We start from the raw sequence: 22611 nt of genomic DNA, 5'->3' as shown, positions 1-22611 counted from the left end.
AACCTCCAAATGCTTATGTTGCAAAATGATTCCTTGTTGTTAATGCACAGCCCTTGCTTTCCTAAGCTAAATTCCTGTTAAGAATTCATGATGACCATACCTACCCGTTTATCCATGATAGCTGGCTGGTGTTTTTCCCATCCTGATAGCCTTGATATAATTCTGAATATTGGTTTAATCCTCCTACAATCTTTTCCCAGATAAAACCCCTCCTTTCAACTGGGCTGACATTCTATTTTTTTTTTTTTTTTTTTTATTGTAAGTATCAGTTTTCTCCCCAAATTATATGACCATTCCCATACTTACCCTATAACCACACAGGAAAAAAAATGTAATTGGAGGTAAGTGTGCATCCTATGAAAAATATGTGTTTTACTCTGGGCATGTATTTATATACGCCTATATCTTGGTACATCCCCACTGCACTCATAACACTGTCATCCTGATATCCTTTAAGTATTACATGCAGTGCTCTATTACGACTCTGACAAGTCTACTTGGAGTTACCCTCTGATGGGCTACATAGGGTGATTTGGTGCACATTTTGTCTAAACTTTAGATAATCGATACAAATGCTGGTCTTAACCAGAACAAAGATATTTAAAAGGTCTGCAGAAAAGAACCCCAAACATCTGTGGGCTATGTGTAGAAGCAGAGAGGATATTGTGTGCCTGGTGGGATGAAAAATACAGAAATGAATTCAGGGATGTTGCTTTACCTTTGTGTTTCATGACTGGGTTGCTGCTGTTTACTGCTAGGCACATACTCACCAAATTTAAGAAAAAGGTCAGATAGGTCAGCAAGCTGAAGAAGCTCCTAACTCATAGCCCTTATGTGCAAGCAGTTAAGGAATAAGGACTATAAACAAGGAATAACAAGCTTTGAATTCACCTGAACAGCTGCTAGATGGAAATAAAAGAAGCACTCCAATGCTGATCACTTAGAGACAGACTTATTGGCTGACCTGGGTGTCTATTGACTGAGTAGGATAATCTCCTGTGTATGACCATGCAGCTCTCCAAGCACAACCTTTGCTCCCCAAAACCCTCTGCTTCCCACATGGGTGATTATTGCCTCCTCCATCCTGAAGCCTCTAACTGACAGTGTCATGAGGACAGCACAGGTTTCACTACTGATGCGTGCATATTTTGTAGATCAGACAATACTATGATTTTCTTATGCTAGTGTCCCTGTAGCTTTTCCTTTAAATGGGTAACATGATTTTTCCCTCCTCAGAGTAAATTAGGCATTAATTTACAATACAAAACCTCATCTTTCAAAAGCTGTCTTAGAATTGTTCTGTTTATCTGTACAACTACTAAGGGATTTCTCCTACAGACCTCTTCCTCCCCTTTGAGAGAGGGGATGATGAGAGTTAATGCAACAGCTGCAAGAGCCTTTGAAAGGGAGACTTTTGGTGTAACTTGGGCTCTGAACTACTGTTGTCTTGGAGAATGTTTCTTTTAATGACATGATTTGGCATCTGTTTTAATTTTGGTTGAGCTGACACAGCAGAGTGGATTTTGTTTCCCTTCATTATTGTTTTCTCTAAGGAGTTTCCACAGAATATATATAACAGTCATATCTTTCTCTTACAATACCTGCGAGATGGATAATACTAGCAGCTCCTGCATTCTTTCTACACCTCTAGTCAGAGCTATTCAGAATACCTTTGTTTAGTCTTTGAGAAAATATATTTTTTTTACTGCTATCCTGAGGAACAGGTTATGTCTCTGCATCGTGCTGCAATATTGCCTTCAGTCACATCATTCTGGAAAGTGCTCATGTTTTTTCTCTATTTTATTAAGACATAAAAAGACTAAAGTTATCTATTTCTTTTAAGGTGATGTTTAATTTCAAATGTTCCTAATCCAGAGGTTTTATTTCCAATTAGATACTCAGGAGGGCTTATCGTTTAAAGTACTTTAAGAAGAGTAATGTTCATTTTTCAGAACTAGCTAAAATAAAAGCCTAAGTCATTGCAAGCCATTTGAACTTTGAATCACAGTCTCCATGACTGGAAGTTTCCAGATGTACAAGAACTGAGTTATCCTTCGGAGTTTTCTGAAAGGAAGGGACGTTCATTTTGTACCTATATACAAGTCTGCATTAAAACCAGTCTGAAGTATAGAGGTGGTACCAGATGGCACTAGCATTCAGTGCCATGCCTTTGGTCTAAATATACCCAAATAAATAAGCCATGCATCCAGATCTTGCCTAAATTAAGCACACAACTGGTGCAACTGCATAGTAACAGTATGGTCTCAGCTGGTCTTTTGTGATGTAAGGCAGGATCTTAAAACAATATCTAAGGATGAGTGAGTTGCAATGAATCCTAATACCTTTTAAAAAAATACAAATTTTCACCCACACTTCCTTTTTTTTTTCCTCCTTTCATTCTCTTCACTGTTCTGGGGACTATTGATCTGAACTTGGATTCATGTCTGTATACCTTTTGTGCCCTCTTTCAGATGTCTGTCTTCTTCAAGTATTTCAGTCACACCAGGGACTGAACATATGAGAACAATGCTATACTTTTAGCCCCCATCACCTTGCTTCAACAAGATTCTCTCTCATCACAAACAAAACCAGGATATGGTCTCAAGGCAGGTACTAAAACCCCCTGGATTCCAAAATACCATTTCAAGAGCATTGCTTTTTATCCCTGCTTCCTCCTGTAGCATAAGCATGAGGTAAAGTTATCTTTCCTTACACCCAAATGGATGGGCATGTTGCATTACCCCTGTTTTAGACAAAGATTAAGTTCATTGTTGTCAAAGCAGAGATTTGTGACACCTGAAAACTGAGATTTCACGACTTCGGGTATAATTAACATTAGATTGCCTTGAACCCAATATAAGTGTACTAAAAAGTGTAAGCAACAGCAGCATGTAAGTATTTTGTGCTATTGCAATATCATAGCCATACACAATGCATAAGCATTTTACATACATGTCTGAGTAATCTGACCACCAACAGGGTAAACAAGTGTTCATATAGCTTCACACAGCAAGCATCCAACCAAGAAGTTGCCAAAGGACACGATAAACACAAAAGTACCCAGGACATCCTGCTGCATACAAGGATGACTGACAAAACCAGACCAGAGATATGATGTAAGAGAAACAGATAAGATCCCTCTCTCAGAGGTGGGCAAGCTGCATATACATCAGGCAGGGAGGAGAAAGACAGAGAAAGATGAGTACAGGCCTGTTTATGATCAGACTCACTTGTCAAAGAGCTCTCAAGCTTGATCACCTCCAGCTCCATGACCAACGCCACCAAGGACTCACCCAGCAGCCCTGACTTCATGGCATAAGACTTGTGGTACCACATACACAGAGGTGATTTAGGATACCGATGTTAAGAAAGAAAGTTTTAGATCTCTAGCGGAGATGATTAATATTGTGTAAGTACTAACCATTAGCACAAAATGAGTTGCTAATGAATGAATTTAATAAAGGCTTTTGAGTTTAAAATTGGCCTGCTTTATCAGTTTGCTAAAAAATCCAATCTCAATGATCTCTAATTCCCGATATGTAAACATATAATCTTGTATAGTTGCAAGATTACCCTTTGTTAGCTTTAATGATCACAAATTAAAAATGTGAACAATTATCTTTTACAGGTGCCAAGGTCCTCGATTATAAAGTTTAACTCATCCTTGCTGCGAGGGTAGTGTCTGACTCCTGCCAGGACATGTGCCTCTTCCTCAGTGAAAAGAGTTAAATAGAAGCAATCCATATAGCAGTGGGAGCAGAAAGTGCTAAGCTGACTGAAGCCTGTGCTACGAGCTTCTACTACAGATAAGTAAACATGTAACTTTTCACTGTAATCTGACTGCAGAAATGCTGTTTGCAAGATGTCCCTCTCTGGTGTAAATTGGCCAAGTTCCATGACAGTCCACCAGACCCAGCTGAAATACTGGTGCTTACTATCCATGAAAGCTAATGATTTGCAATTTAATCATCTCTCAAATACCTGCTAGTAAAACATACTTGCTGAAAACTTTAGCAACTAATCTTCTGCCTGTCTAACTTTTAAGGTGTCACTGATTATGTATCTAGTATGGAATCTCCTACTGCCTTCAACACATGCTCTGTGTGATTTTTAATCACCTCTAAGTTTGCAAAAGCACATTCTTCAACTACTGGAGATGCGTGCATCTTGCTGTCCTTCACTTCACAAAGGTATAAATAAAAAAATCACCTTTTCCTCCCAATCCACTGTCATTTTTCTGAAGACCATTTTATCATCTGTTCATAAACTTCAAATAGAAATAGTATTGACTACTTACAGCAGCTTTGTGTTTTAATCAGCAGCACTGCCCATTTGCCCAAAGCATTTGGTTTGCATATTCTTTAGTTTGATGCCACACCTTCTTCAGTTTGATATCAGGATATAAACTTGCTAGACGTCATTGTTACTACATCTCTGCAGCTAATGCCGTAACTGAAAGCTCCCTTTTTCTGAATGCTGTGCTTACAATTTTTATCTAAAACATTGCTCAAGCATGCCTCTAACACTGCATACAATTGACAGGTTTTGTCATTTTCATTTTAAAACATATACAAAATAAAGTTATACTCAACTAGGTATTAGAAAATTGATGCCAAAATATTTAATAACACACTCAAAGTTCAATGAAAAGTACCCCTGTAACTTTGCAGGCTAAAATACAACAATGCTACGAAGGATCCCAAAATTAGGCTTCTGTGAAGTAGAGATTAGAACCAGTTACGTAAGACTAGGCAAGAGAGCTCATTTGAGTTTTTAAGCTGATTACACTGCTCACTTGCTCTGACTAAAGTGCTTTTGTTGTCCTATTTCAGGCTCCACTGATAGGGCAGGCAATTTCCAGTTCCTAAAATACATATTAGTACATGTAATGCCATTAGGAACGCATTTCTCTGAGCATGAATTAATCATAATTTCTGAAAGCTTTGGTAGGTGCTTGTGGATCATACGAACTTGTGAGACACACACCGTTTTGTCTGGTCTTTGGTACCAGTGGGAGTTAGGGGTGGGATAGGATTCCTCCCTGCTGGCTTGTTAAAGCTTCTTCTGCTCTTTCCTACAATCCTGTGCAATATAATGTACAAGAGAAAGCCTAGGCAATAACAGTAACTCATTTAAATCCCTGAGGATTCACATATGCTCTCTCATATCATATGTCAGAGACCCAACCAAGTCCCTACAAGGTACTTCTTTCCCTGATCCCAGGGACAGCAGATCTCACACCAGCCTGTTTCACTACCGACTACATTTTCTGAGGCTTATACACGCTGACAAGATGGCTCATTTTTTTCAGTTTACCGATTTACCACACCACTCCTCCATATATTGTTAAGCAGCTAATTTAAAATCACCCTTAAAACAAGCCAGCTTGAAGTGAAAGTCAATATAGCATCGTAACTGTTAACACAGCATCATTACAAATGTTCTTAATAAAATAACAAGTGAAGCTGGGGAAGGGGGCTGTTGAAGAAGATACTGACTATGTTTGCATAATGATCACACTTAGATTTCTTATGTTTCAGTCTGCATGCGTTAGAGAAAGCCTGCTGATGGTAGATCTTCCTGCTTACATCCAGCTATATTAGCTTCTTTGGGAAGTGTTCTGTGATTGGACCACACCACCTCCACTCTGCCTGTTTACGCAACTTTTTGTCTCCTTGAGGTCATGTAAAACTTCTTCCTCCCACCTGGGTGACTAAGAGTGCTGCTTTTGCAGAGTGAGGTGTCTTCATCTCTTGAGCATAATATTTAACACCACTTGCACACTGACAAAATGCTCAACAGAAATATCCGAATGGGAAAAGGAAAGTGGCCCTTTACCAGCTCTTGACTGAGATTAGACATGACCATAATTAATCACTGCAGGATGACATTAAGCTTCATGTGGCTGACCTCCTCCATAACTGAGAAAGCATAACAATTACAAAATGTAGGTAACAACATGGTGGGCTTCCTGTCTTAACTCATTCATGTTCTGCACCTTTAGCGTAGTTTACAATCTCATATTGTTTCTTCTATCAACAAAATAACTGTCTTTTATGTGTCCTGTTTGTACAAGGTATTTTTTCTTCAGATATGCATCTTAAGTCTGGATTCATGCTTTACATGAAAATACCTGGAAAATCTCTAATTAATATGGCTGTAGGACTTACGGAGCATGGGGTTGTCAGAATCAGGACAGTCAAGGCTAAGTCAGAGTATATGCCACCCCTCACCATGAGAGATCAAATACAGCAATCTTCAGATCTATAGCACACAAAATTCAATTACATCTGAAGCTGTAAGTGGCAATCAAAGAACCGGTGAGTTCACACCATCCACAAAGATGTTGTTAACAGACTGCAGCTGTAACACTCTGGAAACAGGTCAAGAGGGAACTATCTCACTTTATTCAATAACTATCTAAAGGTTATTATGTTGCAGGAATTCTTGGATTTTTGAAGAAACTGAAATAACTCTATTCCCTGTCAGTTATGTGGAAATCCAGTAATCTGGGGCTGGGGGTGGAGGGAAGGGGTTGGTCTTTGTTTTGAACATGCATTCTGAAAGATGCTCTGGAAACTGAACTTTTACTTTCGGAAGAGGTTTAGCAGTAAGCGTGTCTTAACGTTGCTTGAAAAGTCATCTCAAGAGTAAAAGCACATAGCTTGTGCAGAGTAATGCATCTTCAGGTTGTTGGCAGTGCCCTCCAGTGGCCATGAATGCTGGTGTTTGACACCTAGCCATTGGAAAATCAGGCTAGGCCACAAGCTAGGTCACCAAACCCGCTTCAGACAGCACCAAAAGAGTAGATGAGAGCAAATCAAACACTCCTGACCTTTTTGATGAGAGCCCTTAAGGTTGGTAGCACTCATCCTACTCCACTGGAGACTGGAAATCTTCTCTACACATCAAATTAGTAACCCTTGTACCGAGAGCCTGGCACTGGCATCCTGCACTGTGAAGAGGATATCAAATGAAACCACTGTGTTTCTTCTAAATGACCTTCTTGCCATAGGCAATTCAAACATATGAGAGTTGCTGAAGTACAAGGGCACTTCATTTAATGACATCAGCATGTCCCAAGCATTTGGCTCACAGATGAACTTCACTGGCAGAGATGCTAGCTCTCTGCTGTCTTGTTCTGCTGTGTATAAGCTCCCATGGCATCTGCACAGTAATTACAAACACGGATTCAAACAACTGATAGTGCCAATGTTACTGAACATATCTTTGTACCAGATAAGCATCTAGATTTCTGTGTATTCAAAAAAGACAACGTGCTTAAAAAGTGCCTGCTTATTGTAAGAGACTTTGAGCAGCTAGGAAAAATTTGAGTCCTGGAAGCTCTATGGGGCTTGCTAGCAAAACAAGAATCAAAAAGAATGGGGTTTCTTTTTCCCTAGGTGAATAGAATGCTGCAGTCAAAAGGTCAAAACATACTGTTACCTGCTTTTTTTTTTTTTTTTTTTTGCACTGCAACAACAGTACAAATTTCCCAAGCCTTGAAACAAGGCCTTAGGTCTCAGGTACTGTGGGGGGGGTTGACCCTGGCGGGACACCAAAGCTGCTCTACCACCACTGTCCTGGGCTGGACACGGACAAGAAAACATAAAGAAAGCCTCATCGGTTGAGGTAAGGACAGGGAGAGATCGCTCACCACCAATTACCATCTTGGCCAACACAGTCCTGACTTAGGGAAATTAGTTTAATTTAGAACTAATCAGATCAGAGTTGGCTAAATAAAACCAAATCTTAAAGAAACTTTCTCCCACCCCTCCCTTCTTCCAGGGCTCAACTTCACGCACAATTTTCTCTACTTTCCCTCCCTCCCCCAGCACTGCAGGACAGGAAATGGGGGTTGTGGTCAGTTCATCACATGTTGTCTCCGCTGCTCCTTCCTCCTCACACTCTTTCCCTGCTCTAGTGTGGGGTCCCTCCCACAGGAGACAGTCCTCCATGAACTTCTCTGAGCCCTTCCCATAGGCTGCAATTATTCACAAACTGCTCCAGTGTTGGGCCCTTCCACAGGGCACATCCTTTAGGAATAGGCTGCTACCGTGTGCTTCCCTTTCCTGGGGTGCATCCTTCAGGAACAGACTGCTCCAGCATGGGTCCCTGCAGGGTCACAAGTCCTGCAGCAAACCTGCTCCAGTGCGGGCTCCTCTCTCCATGCGGCCAAGCTCCTGCCAGGACCCTGCCCCAGCTTGGGCAGCCCATTGAGGCCACAACCTCCTTCAGGCATCCCCCTGCTCTGGTGTGGGGTCCTTCATGGTCTGCAGGTGGAATCTGCTCCACCATGGACCTCCATGGGCTGCAGGGACACAGCTGTCTCACCATGGTCTGCACCATGGGCTTCAAGGGAAATTCTGCTCTGGCACCTAGACCACCTCCTCCTCTCCTTCTGCACTGACCTTGGTGTCTGTAGGGCTGTTCTCTCAGATTCTCTCTTTGGCTGCAATTGCTCCAGCACAGTAACTTTCCCCCTTCTTAACATTACCCCAGAGGCACTACCACCACCACTGGTGGGCTCAGTCTTGGCCAGCGGCTGGTCCGTCTCAGATCTGCTTGGCATTGTCTTTATTGGACATGGTGGAAGCTTCTTGCAGCTTCTTACAAAAGCCACCTCCGTAGCCCCTCTGATATGAAAACGTCACTACGCAAACCTAATGCAAACTGCCATAAAGAGCTGTCACTTACATATTTCTTTTACGTATCTCTCAGCAGCAGAGTTGCTTTGAACTCATTAGTGAGAGGCATGTTATTTGCAAAGACTGTTAACTCCTACTACAGATTCTGACCTCAAATATTTATTTTGGTAACAGATGAGCTTGTTCCTTGCCATTTTTTACATTTCCTTATAGAACACAGTAAATATAAGAAGAGGTGTCTCTCATAAGTATTCGACTAGCATGTGGAGTGCAGATTTAGCCTTGCAGTGTGTTAAGTTTCTTGTAAAGTGCATTATTAGAACAGGACAAAACCCACAATTTTCTCCTGTCCTTGTTTCAATAGCCATGGAAATTCTCCTGTCCTGCTTCAGTAGTCATGATGGCTGATGTATTACTTATATCTGTTCGTGAAAAGGAAAATAACTTTCAAGGTATTCTTTTTCTTTTTTTTTAGCAGAATTTCTGATCTTACATGCTGACTGATTCTGAGTAACAACTAGAAATGATGGCCTTTTAATCCTTGCTTCCAACATCAGTTTACTGCCTCTGTCATTAACAACTCCTGAAAAAAATGAACCAGTAGTAGCAAAAAAAAAAAAAAAAAAAAAAAACCTGTTGCATTTTCCTCATTAAATTCAACATTTCTTTTAGTATTTTTTTTGTGTTATGACAACAAAAACCACTCCATATTCACTTACTATTTCTCTGGAAAGAGTTTATTCATCAGCCTGATGATGAAGCCCAGTTTATTCACCTGAACTTTAACTTCTCATGCTCTAACATCTCACATTACTATTATTCATTTCTGCCCAGGATATCAGCTACTTTGCTCGACATTTTGGAGAGAAAAGAATTCTTAATCTCATCAGTGAGGGTCTACAGGTCTTACACTTTGCTTGAAAATTTTAGAGACAACCTGGACAACTTCCTGTGAATATAAGTGTTGCAGAAATTATAAATTCTTGACACAAAGTGGCAAAGAAGACTGCTCTTAGATCTATATTGCTAAGCCACCAATTTTATTGCACCCTGGCTGTATTACTATTTTTAGATATTCATCCATGCTACTTAGTCAGGCAAAACTCCCTTTTGAAGTTTCACCCTTCTACCAAAGTGGAAAGAATTAAGACAGACCATAGTTTTGAGTCATGTTTCTCTTTGCTTATGAAGAGGAAACAGAATACCATGGATTTTTTTGTTGTTTCTGTCTATCTGAATATTTTCTTCCATTTCCTACATATAAGCAGGTTTGCTATTGCTAGCTACAACCTGCATGGGCTTTTTGGAAAATGTAGCAACACAGAGACTAAACAGAAGTGACATACACCAAATCCACCGATGAATAAAAAGACACATGCCATAACATGAGGCAAACCCCTCAATTAAGAGACAGATCACATGTTTCTATATGCACAAAATCTAGATAGTGAAAAGCAGGTTTGTAAAATTAGAAAAGTCCTGGAAATGGGGGGTTTCTTGGAAATGCACCTAAAATAGCCCAGGGATGCTTGGCAACTTGGCCACTGACACCCAAGATCAGCAACTGCAAGCATCAGAAAAGCACAAAATCAACATTTTTTCCCTAGGTCTCTGGACCACCTGAAATCTCCCCAGTCAAGAAGTCAAGACTGAGTGAATGTGACTTTGGAAATGACAGTCTGTGTGTGCAATTATCAAGCAGGATAATAATGCAAACACTACTAGTTCTTAAAACCCTAGTATCAAAACACAGCATGTGATGTGAAAATAATGCAGAAATAAAACATCTAATAAAAATGCATTACCTGGATATGTAGACAGAAGCTTCTGTAAGACATAAACCTACCATAACCTGCTGCAAGCTTAGCTAGGCAACCAACCACTAAAACAAATACTTCAATGAACCATAACCCATTTTTTTCCAGTACCACTTAGAAAGATTCTCTAATATTTTAACATACCAAACAAGATAATCAAGACTGAAAGATAAGGACAGAGAAAATAACTATTTAAGTCACCAAGCTTTGTATGCAATACTTCAGAGCAGGATCAAATGAAGGAGGTGCTGAGCTACTGAATCTTTTCTCTAGCAAAAATAATCACACATGTTACAAGGTAATGTTGAATTGCACCCACATTTTTGTTCTAAGATGAAGCTGTCATTGACAGTTGGAGTAAATAACATCCTGTACTGCTACAGGCTACATTCTCCTCTTCTGTAAATCTAAAGGAATACTTTGCCACTGATCCCAGTGGAAGTAAAATCAAATGCAGAGACAAGAAAAACATACAGCAAAGTAAGAACATCTTCAACATAGATTAGTTCCTGCAGACCTCACTCATACACATGGTTTGCCTGTGTAACATGTCAGCTTTTGGCTTAACTGTAAGAGATAAATGACCAACTGTAACAATTTTAAGTACCACAAAATCCTATTTGTATTTCTAAACTGACATCATTTGCTGATCAGAATTAGTCACATATAACTCAGAGGACCTGCGAAATACATTTGACATGACTGCTAGCCAGCTGTGTGGCTGCTTAAAGAAACCTAGTCACCTTCAACAGTCTTAAATCTATGCAGCCAACACCCACTTCATCCTGGAGGTACATACTTGGCTTGCACCTAACTATACTGAAACATACACTCACGTGTGGCTCCTTTCAGCTGATGATAAAGTGCTGAGCTGTATCCAAATTTTAAGTACTTTCCAGTATGGAAAGTATATGGGACTTGGCAACAACCTTGATCCTAAGAAACAATAATTTTTCTTTGCTGCTCAGTCCAATTGTCTGTAGGACTGACTGCTGAGTCACATACAGCTCTAGGAAGTTTAAAAGTGCAGTATTTGTGCTGGAATTACAGCCAGTGATGGCAGCAAGGTGACAGGAGGACAGGACAGATGGATAATGAAGTGTCTATGAGAGCACACAAACTAGCAGGGAATGCCAAAGGTGCCAGTTACTCACTGTCTTCCTGTCTAGCTGAATATCCAGCTAGCCCTCAATGCAGAGCTACTGACATTTTCTGCTTGCAAATTACTCCAGGGCCTCTGCTTGGAGGTAGGTGCCATATGTCCTGAGGCTCTGCAAAAACTTGGATATGCATTTTTAGTCTGGCTAATTGGGGTGAAATGTATTTCTTTGGCCCTGGAGCTGTAGGAAAACAGTTGTAATAATTTTGTTTAGCACAAGAGAAAGAACAAAGTTTATGCACCTACAAGCTCATGAGAATGCTCTGTACAAATTACAGCTGAGGTATCTTCTTCTACACTGGGGTGGAAAAGGAGCGGAGAAATAAGCATGCTGCTCCAACAACACATGATTTTTGGGTACCACAGTATTTTCATTGGAAGAAAAAATCAGATTCTTCAGTACCTGCAAATGCCTTAATAATGGCAAAAGAGTTGTAATGTAGGGATTAAAATGACTTGCAGTGAGACTGAAACCCACTGAACAGCTTGGTAGGCTAGCTCAACATTCGTTAACTCCGTGAATGTGTAATAACCCTTCAGCTAGTGCCATTTCAGGTACAGAATGCACGAGTATCACTAAGACTCTTTTTGAGTACTTTAACCAAAGGACTACATGTATAAAACACTACCTCAACCCCCAAAATACATTATCTAGCTTGTGGGAAATTGACACCTAAGCCCTTTGAACACAGTTCCGATTACAGCTTGTTTTCCTCTAGAATTAGGAGCACTTAAATCAGTGACAGAAAGAGACAACCTGGCCTGGCCATGTAGTACAAGTAACAGCGAAGCTATCCCAAATTAGTTGTTGGATGTTTAATATAGAATGCTATGCCATGCACCTAGAAGGGAGGAGTGATCAGCACCGTAAGTATGTGTTCAAGTGTTTTCTCAAAATCACAGCATGTTTTATCCAAAGTGCATGCCTATCCTGGTTCTAAAGTTCCATGCACTTAAGATTTAAATGCATGGCAAGTTACAAATAAGCAAGCAGACAGAACAGAATCTGGCTCTTCCAACTCCTCATCCTTTCCTTTCAGCCACAAAACCATTCTTCTATGGTTAATTCCCTGATCAGATTTCTGATAGCTGGAATATGAGACTGATTGTTAAGATGGCTGTCAGGCCCCTCTTCTTGTTAAACAGATAACAAGAGCACATCAGATAGGGACATCAGTGTAACAGTGAATAAGATATCCAGAACTATCTCATTTGTCCAACACTGATAATGTTAAAGACGAAGACTAGTATCAGATGGATTAAACAGTAATCAGGCAATTAAGAGAGTGTTTGGGAACAAAGGGGTCAGCCTGAAGCAGTGTAAAAGCAGCAGAAACATTTGCAGTAGTGGAGAAGACAGCAGAGTGCAGGTCAGCCCCAGGACATCCCAAGAGCTGCTGGTGCTGGGTAGGACAGAGCAGCCTTGCTGCAGGGCACCGCTGGGCAGCTGCACCTCATCTCCATGAAGGACACAGAATGGGGGCCCCCACTGTCATCTGCCATTGTGACCTTGCAGGAGGCTTCCTCAGTGGCACATGGGCTAAGGTTGCAGGAGTGGCAAAGCTGCAGGCACAGCTGAAGCACCCTGTCACACACTGCAGTGCTCAGAAGAGGGGCCTTGAGACTATGACTGAAATACCAAACCGTTCACCTAACTGGAGAGGGAACGCAGCAAACATGGATGTCATAATAACTTTTGGGGATTACAGACCGGGAAGTCATGCTTGACCAATCTCATAGCCTTTTATGAGGAAATAACACGGTGGATGGATGATGGCAGAGCGGTGGATGTGGTCTACCTTGACTTCAGCAAAGCCTTTGACACAGTCTCCCACAGCATCCTCGCAGCTAAATTGAGGAAGTGTGGTCTGGATGATCGGGTAGTGAGGTGGACTGTGAACTGGCTGAAGGAGAGAAGCCAGAGAGTTGTAGTCTATGGGGCGGAGTCTAGTTGGAGGCCTGTATCTAGTGGAGTGCCTCAAGGGTCAGTACTGGGACCAGTATTATTTAATATATTCATCAATGATTTAGATGAGGGAATTGAGTGTACTATCAGCAAGTTTGCTGATGACACTAAGCTGGGAGGGGTGGCTGACACGCCAGAAGGCTGTGCTGCCATTGAGCGAGACCTGGACAGGCTGGAGAGTTGGGCGGGGAATAACTTGATGAAATATAACAAGGGAAAGTGTAGAGTCCTGCATCTGGGCAGGAACAACCCCAGGTTCCAGTATAGGCTGGGGAACGACCTGTTAGAGAGCAGTGTAGGGGAGAGGGACCTGGGGGTCCTGGTGGACGACAGGGTGACCATGAGCCGACACTGTGCCCTTGTGGCCAAGAAGGCCAATGGCATCCTGGGGTGTATTAGAAGGGGGGTGGTTAGTAGGTCGAGAGAGGTCCTCCTTCCCCTCTACTCTGCCCTGGTGAGACCGCATCTGGAATATTGTGTCCAGTTCTGGGCCCCTCAGTTTAAGAAGGACAGGGACCTGCTGGAGAGAGTCCAGCGCAGGGCAACTAAGATGATCAAGGGAGTGGAGCATCTCCCTTATGAGGAGAGACTGAGGGAGCTGGGTCTCTATAGTTTGGAGGAGAGGAGATTGAGGGGTGACCTTATTAGTGCATATAAATATATAAAGGGGGAGTGTCACGAGGATGGAGCCAGGCTCTTCTCAGTGGCAAACAATGATAGGACAAGGGGCAATGGGTACAAACTGGCACACAAGAGGTTCCACTTAAACTTGAGAAGAAACTTCTTCTCAGTGAGGGTGACAGAACACTGGAACAGGCTGCCCAGGGAGGTTGTGGAATCTCCTTCTCTGGAGACATTCAAAACCTGCCTGGACACGTTCCTGTGTAACCTTATCTAGGTGTTCCTGCTCCGGCAGGGGATTGGACTAGATGATCTTTTGAGGTCCCTTCCAATCTCTAACATACTGTGATACTGTGATACCGTGATACTGTAACTTGTAAGTGGTCATTAGTGTTTTGCAAGGATTTAGTATCAGTTTATCTATTATATTGCTGACACTGATCCTGAATGCATAGTTCATTGACTGGCACTTAATTTCATGTCACTAAATATGTTGGAACACTTAGATCATGGTTTGACAATGAGGATTTGAACATTTCTACAGTTCTGGAGCCACAGTAATACAAGTCCAGCAACCTATGCTCAGAAGAGCATTTGGGAATAACTGAACATCAAAATTACTCTTCTAGTGAGGTAAGTCCCACTTGCATTAGTAGGTTTTTCCAACTCTTACATGAACATCTGCCTTCTGCCACATTCCTACACACCCCAAATCCCCTGTAGCTCCTCACTGTAATCCTGCTTTGTAATGATGAACAAGGAACCTGTGTTGCATCCTCATGGCTGATCAGGTTAGTAAGAAATCTGCCAGGAGCTGCTGTGATATAGGTGATCCTTGCCTCTTACCTGCAGCCTTGTTTGCTATGTTTCAACTGAAGCCACACCCTAGGACTCATTATTTCATGAGTGCAGTCATTTTGTGTGAAGGACATATCACACTATCAAAGGTTATCACACCAGCTTTGTACCTTGCTTTAGTGTTAGTACTAAGGAAATATAGATGTAGCCAAGTAACAAGTGAAAACATTAAAAAGCAGAAGCCTAACACACAGCAATTCAATCAGACTGACTGACTACAGAAAATTGCATACACAGTCAATTTAGCAGGGAGACTTACAGTTTCTGATTTTAGTGGCAGTTGCAGCCTTGGCTGACCTCTGAGCAAATTTTAGTACTGGGTCTCAAATTGGACAACACTAAAAAGGAACCTACAGGCTGCTTTTCAGTTTGGGTCTGACCTTGGATGACTGCTGAGGAAATTTGCTTGTCCCCAGTGACCTTTAGTTTACATGAAGTCTTACAGAAACTGCTTCTGCTTATGAAGCATTGTCTTTTGGTGACACCGTCAGACCAGGTAAAGCTGGGACAAAACAGAATCAGAATAACCCAGCTGCTTTCCCTTAACAGCCCTTGACTTCAGAAAGCACCTACCTTTTATCCTGGAGAATCTTGCACCAAAGCTATGAGCAATGACTTCAGACGACATTACAGGAAAATATCTTTCTTACCCATCTTGGGGTTGTTACCCACACTCCGACCAGTTTATGCTGAATTTTCCATCTCATTCCTACACTGAAATAGAAACTGAACGTCGCCATGCTACTTAAGAGTTTACCTTAATGCAATGTAAGAGAACATGATGGTAATTTTATAACTTACATCAGAAACAATAAGCACTCCCTACATCTAGCATGGTATGGCAACGCTTCTGACAGCAGTGACCCCTTTTCAAGAGGAAATGACATTGGAAATAATGAAGTAGAAAATCAATGGTTTTAAGAACTGTATACTTCAATATGCTGCTAAAAGTGGTAAAAGAAAGATCTTTAAGTACAGAAACACTGTGTCTCAGAAGTTTTTATGTCAGGGCTCATGAAAATGCTCTGTATCCATGAAAACAGATGGGCAAACTAATGCAAAATGTGTGATGGTTCGGATTCAAAACTTGAACAAACTGAAGTCTCTCTTTGCAGTTTTAGTATGAAAATCATTGGACTGGAAAAAGAAAAGTCAAAAGGATCATAAATTGTCTGCAGTCTTTCTCCAATGAATGTCTCTTCTCCAATGAACAAAATACTAGTACGAGAACAAACAGGAAGGTACAAAAGTCCTTCAGATTGTCCATCAAACATCACACTTCGTGACAATCCTGTTCAGCCTTAGCTGACTGTGAAGGGAATGCAATTCCTTAGCACCGACTGCTTGGTCATGGCAAGTACCTCGCCTGTTTTGCTATCCAAACTTCAAGAGTGGCTTTCATGGCAGCTGGAAGGTCCGTAAGAGGACTTTACATTCTTTTGCCCATTAACAGATAAAGACTAATGGGCAGAAGATTTTAAAGAAGATTCATATGGCAGATTTAAAACAATTCCCAAACCTCCCTGTCTTATTAACAGTAGTACCAGGCCACTTCCATAAGCCTTGCAGGAAAGGACAACACCCTCTCTGAAACTCCTTTAAGATGTCTTGATTATCTTGCTATCAAGCATGACCGTGGCAAACTGCCGGAGCTATCTACAGCTTTTAAAAACAGCATATTGACACAAGTTTTAATCAGTACATCTCAAAATCTTCCCCAGTAAGAGAAATAAAAGTTGACAAAAGTGAAACTGAGGAAGAAGTGGTTTATGTAATGGTCCTTCCCAGAGGTGCTGCTATAGTTTCTCCTGCTTTTTTCATTTGTAATATGTGTTGAAGAAAGCTTTCTGCTGAAGTTTCTCCAGCATCTTTCAGACTTGAAAATTTTCCAACATACACAGCTCCTATTTTAATATATGGTCTTGGGTTATGACTAGTTTTGTTCTATAAAGCTTAACATGACATGATACATACTTGCAATATCACTTCCAAAGATAGGTTTGCCTGCCTACCTACCATAAAAAATAAAAAAATTGGTTTTCAGACAGATGAGCCTGATTTGTTCTACAGCCATGCTGTACCATCACACAAACATTACATACACACAAGCAGAAAAAGGGAAGTGGAACACTCATCTGCAGCTGGGAAGAGAGGAGAGACCAGATCAGACCAGCTGTTTAACAGCTTTGTGACTTCAGATTTTACTTGGGTCAGCTGCATAACTGCACCTCAACACTCAGAAGGACACCAGACAAATGCAGCCAGCATAGTAACTTGATTGTAGATGGAAACTAGCCTTAACTAAGCTCAGGCATATGAGAAACTTGGTTTTACAAAGCATATCAGAGGCATACACAGATCACAGGACATTATCTGTTATATATTCAAAGTGACACATCTATCTCCACACTTCAGCTAAACTCTATATAGATTATTATATATTTGCTTTAATATAATTTATTATCTTATTGATACAGTATCCTTCAGTGGCATTAGAATTAAATAACAGAGCTGGGTATACCTCAGTGGTGAATTCTCCTTTTCTTGAGTTTTCTAAGTTACTTATTTCTAATTGACCCTACAGCAATATGGTGTGGACTCCACATTAATACCTTTTTGCCAAAACAAAACTACTCAGGTGCTTATTATAGTAGATCCTGCCTTTTTGAGTTTGGGAAAAACACTGGAATCAACAAAAAAAATCACAGTGCACATGAGCACTGCACCATCATAAATAAAACAGCATCACCTTCGGATTTTTTTATTCTAAATATTTCTAATCAACCAATGCTTGCCATTGTATATCCTGCCTCCCACTATATATTTACATAGAACTTTTGCTGCAATTTTGCCATTGTCACGTGGGCTTGAAGAGATAGAATACTCTTCTTTAAGAGATCAAATTACCCTTTCCATGTGTAAAAGGATCATGAAAAAAAAGCCATGAGGGTCCTCTTAGGATAAAATTCCTCAGCACTTCAAAACTCTGGATCCTTAACTTCCATTTGAAAATTGTTAACTTCCATGGAGTGGCTCTAGAATTGCAGGCTACTTTCTGTCACAGTAATTAGAGGGTTCCTACTGCCATGTCTGTGCATTTAGTGATCTGTAAAGTATTAACTTGATAATGACAGCAGCTTGGGACAGCACCACTCAGATACAACTGGTGGGATGCAGTTATATCAATACTAGAAACTGTGTGAAATCAATTTATATTCACAGGTCAAGCTCAGATTTACATGGGCTCTAGCACCTACTAAAGCCAGTGTTTGTAAGAAGATAAAACCAGTAACAGGAGACTCCATAAACATGACAGAGACAGTGACAGTGCAAGCATTACTTCACTGCTTTTAACATGGAGATGACACACAGATGTGACCTTAAAACCATCAACCATGTGCACTGTGCAAAGTCTCATCTTTCCCCTGTTACAGGAATCAATAGCTGGGAACAGGGGAGAGCGAGCTGTGTTTTTATTAGAGCTGTGTCTGCCTTCATGTTGCTTCCATGTGCGTAAAGCTTAATCTCAGCACTGATTTCTGTACCACCACCAAGCATTCCTGCTTCTTGCAACCTCAACCAACCTTTTCCATTTGTTCTCTTTTACTTTGCACACTAATTTTGCTGTAATCTAATCTGTCTGGAAAACAACAATGCTATGACTGTGAGATTAACTTTCTTCAAGATCATCTTTCTGCAGCGGTGCAAACTCGCGCTGGTCTGAGCGCATGTATGACTTCAGTGCAGCAGTGTAGCTAAGCATTGCCTTTCTCCACCAGGCTGAGCAGTTGAATTTTGTTTCATCCCTCTCCATTTTGCCTATGTACTTCCTCATTTTATAGCATGACATCAGTCATAATGATGATTCAGGATGCCACGCTAAAAACATAAATAAACCAAACTGAAATGTGATTTTGCTTGAGCTCAGAGCCCGAGCTCATTTTCATCTTCTCTGTGTTTCACACTCTCCAATTAATTTTTTGCAGCACCAGGCTTCATAGACAGATGTATTCTCCGTCACAGGAAAAAATCTGCTTACACTGCAGCCTGCCACCAATTCTTTTGATGTGTCCACAAAAGGCACCTGCAGGTATATTGCTGTCTCTTCAAATCATATGCAATGGGATTGTGAAGTGTGAAAAACTGAAGGAAAAAAGAATAAAGACAACAATCAATATTGCTACAACAGACAGAAGTTTCCCTCTGCCTATAATACCACTGTGACACCTACAGACTCATCTATTACCTCAAGAAAAAATAAAGGATTTGTAGTTTGTGCTAGTATTTCCTTGCATATAAAATGGTGATTTGTTTTTAAATGTAGAATTCTCAAAGCAGTTTCTAATAGGAAAACTGATGCAACAATACCAAGTGACTTATGCAAGGCTACATGACAACTCAGTGACAAAACAAACCCCACACCTGAAGCCCACCGTTCCTACTATACCATTACCTATCTAATACCAAAGCACTTTTCTCACTGTAGAGATTGGTGTCTACACCCATATATGAAGCAGTTTATATTCATTTATCTTCACTGTTCAAATGTAAACTAAATGTGCAAAACCTGCTGGGTTTTTTTATAAACTGCATGGATTTACATTTAAACAATAAGTAGTGAAATTCCACTGAGTTTGAAGCCTAAGCTTTGAATGCAGCAAATTAAATACCAGCAACTTTTAAAACTAGGTTTAATTCCACTGTTACTCCAAGCTCTTGTATAATCATTACACAGTGGTCATTTACTGGAGCTGTGGTTCTGAGAAGCTAGAACTACAATCCAATACACAGACACAAGACGTTCTATGCTCAGTGTTTGCTTTAAAAATCATTAATAAAAACAATCTAAATGGCATATTTTAGCTGCCTGAAGAGTACATTTTTTTTTTATGTGAAGCTATTCAACTACTTACATTAAAGGCAGGAGGAAAGTGACTTTTGTGGTTAAATTGGGAGAGTGTGACACATAAAAAAAGATCATACTTCAGGCATGCTGTGCCCAGTTAAGCCTTTGTGTATGGGTCAGCTGCTTAGCCTATAGCAGAGCTGAGACTTGTGATAAACACACAAATGATTGGCTTTCGCAAATCATAGGTGTGGTTATGTGGATGTGACTGTTCCAGTTTACAATAACAGAAACAAAGCTCCCTAAAGACACAAGATTAGACAACAAGTTAAAGAGGGCCAGAACTCTTGAGCAAACTGGAGTCACATAGCAAAAGAATTTGTAAAGGTGAAAGAGGTGATATAAGAAAAGCTATTGCCTGAAAAACACAGACTTAAAGTACTTTTTAGCTTACCTTAGGTTGTAGAAAGAGAACAATGTTTATGTTATAAGTCTGTGGAATGTAGTGGCTTCATTAAACATGAGCGAATTGTTTCACACTGGTCTTCTAAAGTATCTTTAGTTTTAAAGAACAATGTTTGTGTTGTAAGTCTGTGGTGAGATAACAGGATTTAGTGGCCCCACTAAACATGAATGAGTTATTTCACACCATCCTTCTACTTATCAGTTAGTTTAGAGACAGAGCGTCCCAAACATCTGCTAGCTTGGGATACTCCTGGTCTGCCTATCCTGCAATAAATTTTGCAGGAAGATCACACTGTTTTAAATCTTTGCTAGTTATCAGAAGAATTACAGATATAGCTGGTTTCAGCTAGTGGTGTGATTGCTGGGGGCGTCGAACTGTGCCAAAGGTGAAAAGTACACTGTGAGGAAGACTGCTTACTTCATCTTGAAGACCCCTACTCACAAGAAGACTGCTTACGTCATGCTCAAGACCCTGCCCACGATCACCAGAGAGCAGTGCGCAGACACCAAGAGGAGGGAACTTATGACAATAAGTTCTGGGAGTTAGTTATAATATTCCCCACCTATATGTGGGAATTATGCATATGCATGTAACTAATGTAATAGTGAAAGTATATAAACCTGTAACAAATGCTAATCACTCGCAGCTCTGGCTACTGTCATGCGCCCAGCACTGTTGCTTTTGCTTTATTGACTTGTCCCTCAATAAAACTTTGTTACCTTGTTTAGCGGAGTGAGATCTAGAGCCGCCTCACCACATCAGAAGGGTATTTTTCCTTTATAGGCTTGAAGTAAAATACCTCTTACATGTGACTATGGTGATTTTCATCCAGACAGGACTGCAGAAGCAACAGGATGTGAAGGTACTCAGGTGAAAATAAACTCAAATAATAGCATCTCGCCTGTTCAGCGTACACTATGTTTGGATACTAAACTATTTGTTTCAGCACTTCCTTCTTTAAGCCTCAAAGCTCCTCCATAAGATGATGCACTTGGCACAACGCAGTTTTCCCAGCTAGTGCAGACAGGGCTTCTCCTGGCTTCCTCCACAAACTGATCTTGGCTCCCGTGCCAGCCCGGGCCTGGAATGGGGTTGCTCACTCCTCACAGACTGCCCTGCCGTGCGCTCCACTCCCAGAGCACACCAGCACTGCTTTTCCTGCCGCGGCGACGAAGGCAGCTCCCGCAGCTCCCCATCGCTGCTGGCCGCCACCTTCACCCCCCCTCCCCTGTGGTAACACCTCAGCCACCACTGCCGTCAGCACCCGCACCGCGGACAGACCCCCGGACGGCACCACCACCTCCCGCCTCCCTGCCACAGGGGGCGGTGCCGCGCCTGCGCGGCAGCGGTGCTGAGGCCCCGGGCTGTGCTGGCAGGGTCGTGCGCAGGCGCGGGGCGGTGTTTGGTGCGCAGGTGAGGTGGGTGCGGGCCGCGGCGGCGGGGCTGGGGGGAGTAGTGCTGTGCACCCCGGGGGCTGTCACCATCCCTTCTGTCGCGGGAGGAAAGAGCTGCGCCCTCTGGTAGCGCGGTTCCCAGCCCGGTCCCGAGGAGGTGTGTCCTTCCCGAAGTTCAGAGCAGACCTGGGGGGTGGGAACGGGCCTTACGGAGGCTGACAGCGGCGGTGGTCGTGTGCCGCGGTCGCTGTTGGCGGCGGCTCGTCAGCCCGTGGGCGAGAGGAAGCGGGGGTGGCTGATGCTGGTCGTCGTCCTCCCTGGAAACCGTGGAGTCACACTTACAAGCTCGAACGGCCTCAGCTTCCTGCTAGCGTCCGGGCTGGCACCGGCTCGCGGGGACAGACTGGTGTTTTCACCCAGACCCGGGAAGCAGCCGGAGGGAAAGGTGCTTTACCCGGTGCTGTGTAGAAATGCGCCTGGCCCTAGGGAACAAACAGGTGAAACGAAACAGTGCCAGGGTAGAGCGAGCTACAGCCCCTTCAGTAAGGTGGGTGTTAGTGCTCCCTTGGTACTGGAAAGGGAATGAAGAGGTTCCCCTTTAGTGTGTAGTGATGCAGGTGAAGAGGAAAGCTCTGGTCGTATGAGGTTTCATCAAGATAAATGCATTTTACGTATTCCAGTTTTTCATACCGTGTTCAATTTGTTACTAAAACTTCCTTTAATGTGTTCCTGTGACTCTAGCATAACTTCTAGGGGAGGTGACACTTCCTGTTACCTTCTGCAGCCCTGTCAAAATGGGGAAGCTGTAGACTTGTCCTAAACTGTCAGGGAAAATG

General features: G+C 41.9%; 1 protein-coding gene across 4 annotated transcripts in view; it reads left to right on the top strand.

Annotated features, from left to right (window-relative positions):
• The window catches only part of C9orf72 (C9orf72-SMCR8 complex subunit), a 111220-nt gene that overhangs the window by 73617 nt on the left and 14992 nt on the right, over window positions 1-22611 (top strand). For all 4 annotated transcript variants that reach the window (XM_061351158.1, XM_061351157.1, XM_061351159.1 and 1 more), the window contains exon 2: window positions 21787-21799. The gene's annotated coding sequence lies outside the window, so the exon portion shown is untranslated. The remainder of the gene's footprint in view (window positions 1-21786; window positions 21800-22611) is intronic.

This window comes from Neopsephotus bourkii, unplaced genomic scaffold (genome assembly GCF_033783945.1).
Source record: "Neopsephotus bourkii isolate Nb327-2 ecotype Australia unplaced genomic scaffold, CSIRO-AGI_Nbou_v1 NB_561, whole genome shotgun sequence".
Taxonomy (NCBI): Eukaryota; Metazoa; Chordata; class Aves; order Psittaciformes; family Psittacidae; genus Neopsephotus; species Neopsephotus bourkii.
This window is presented reverse-complemented; position numbering and strand designations above follow the sequence as displayed.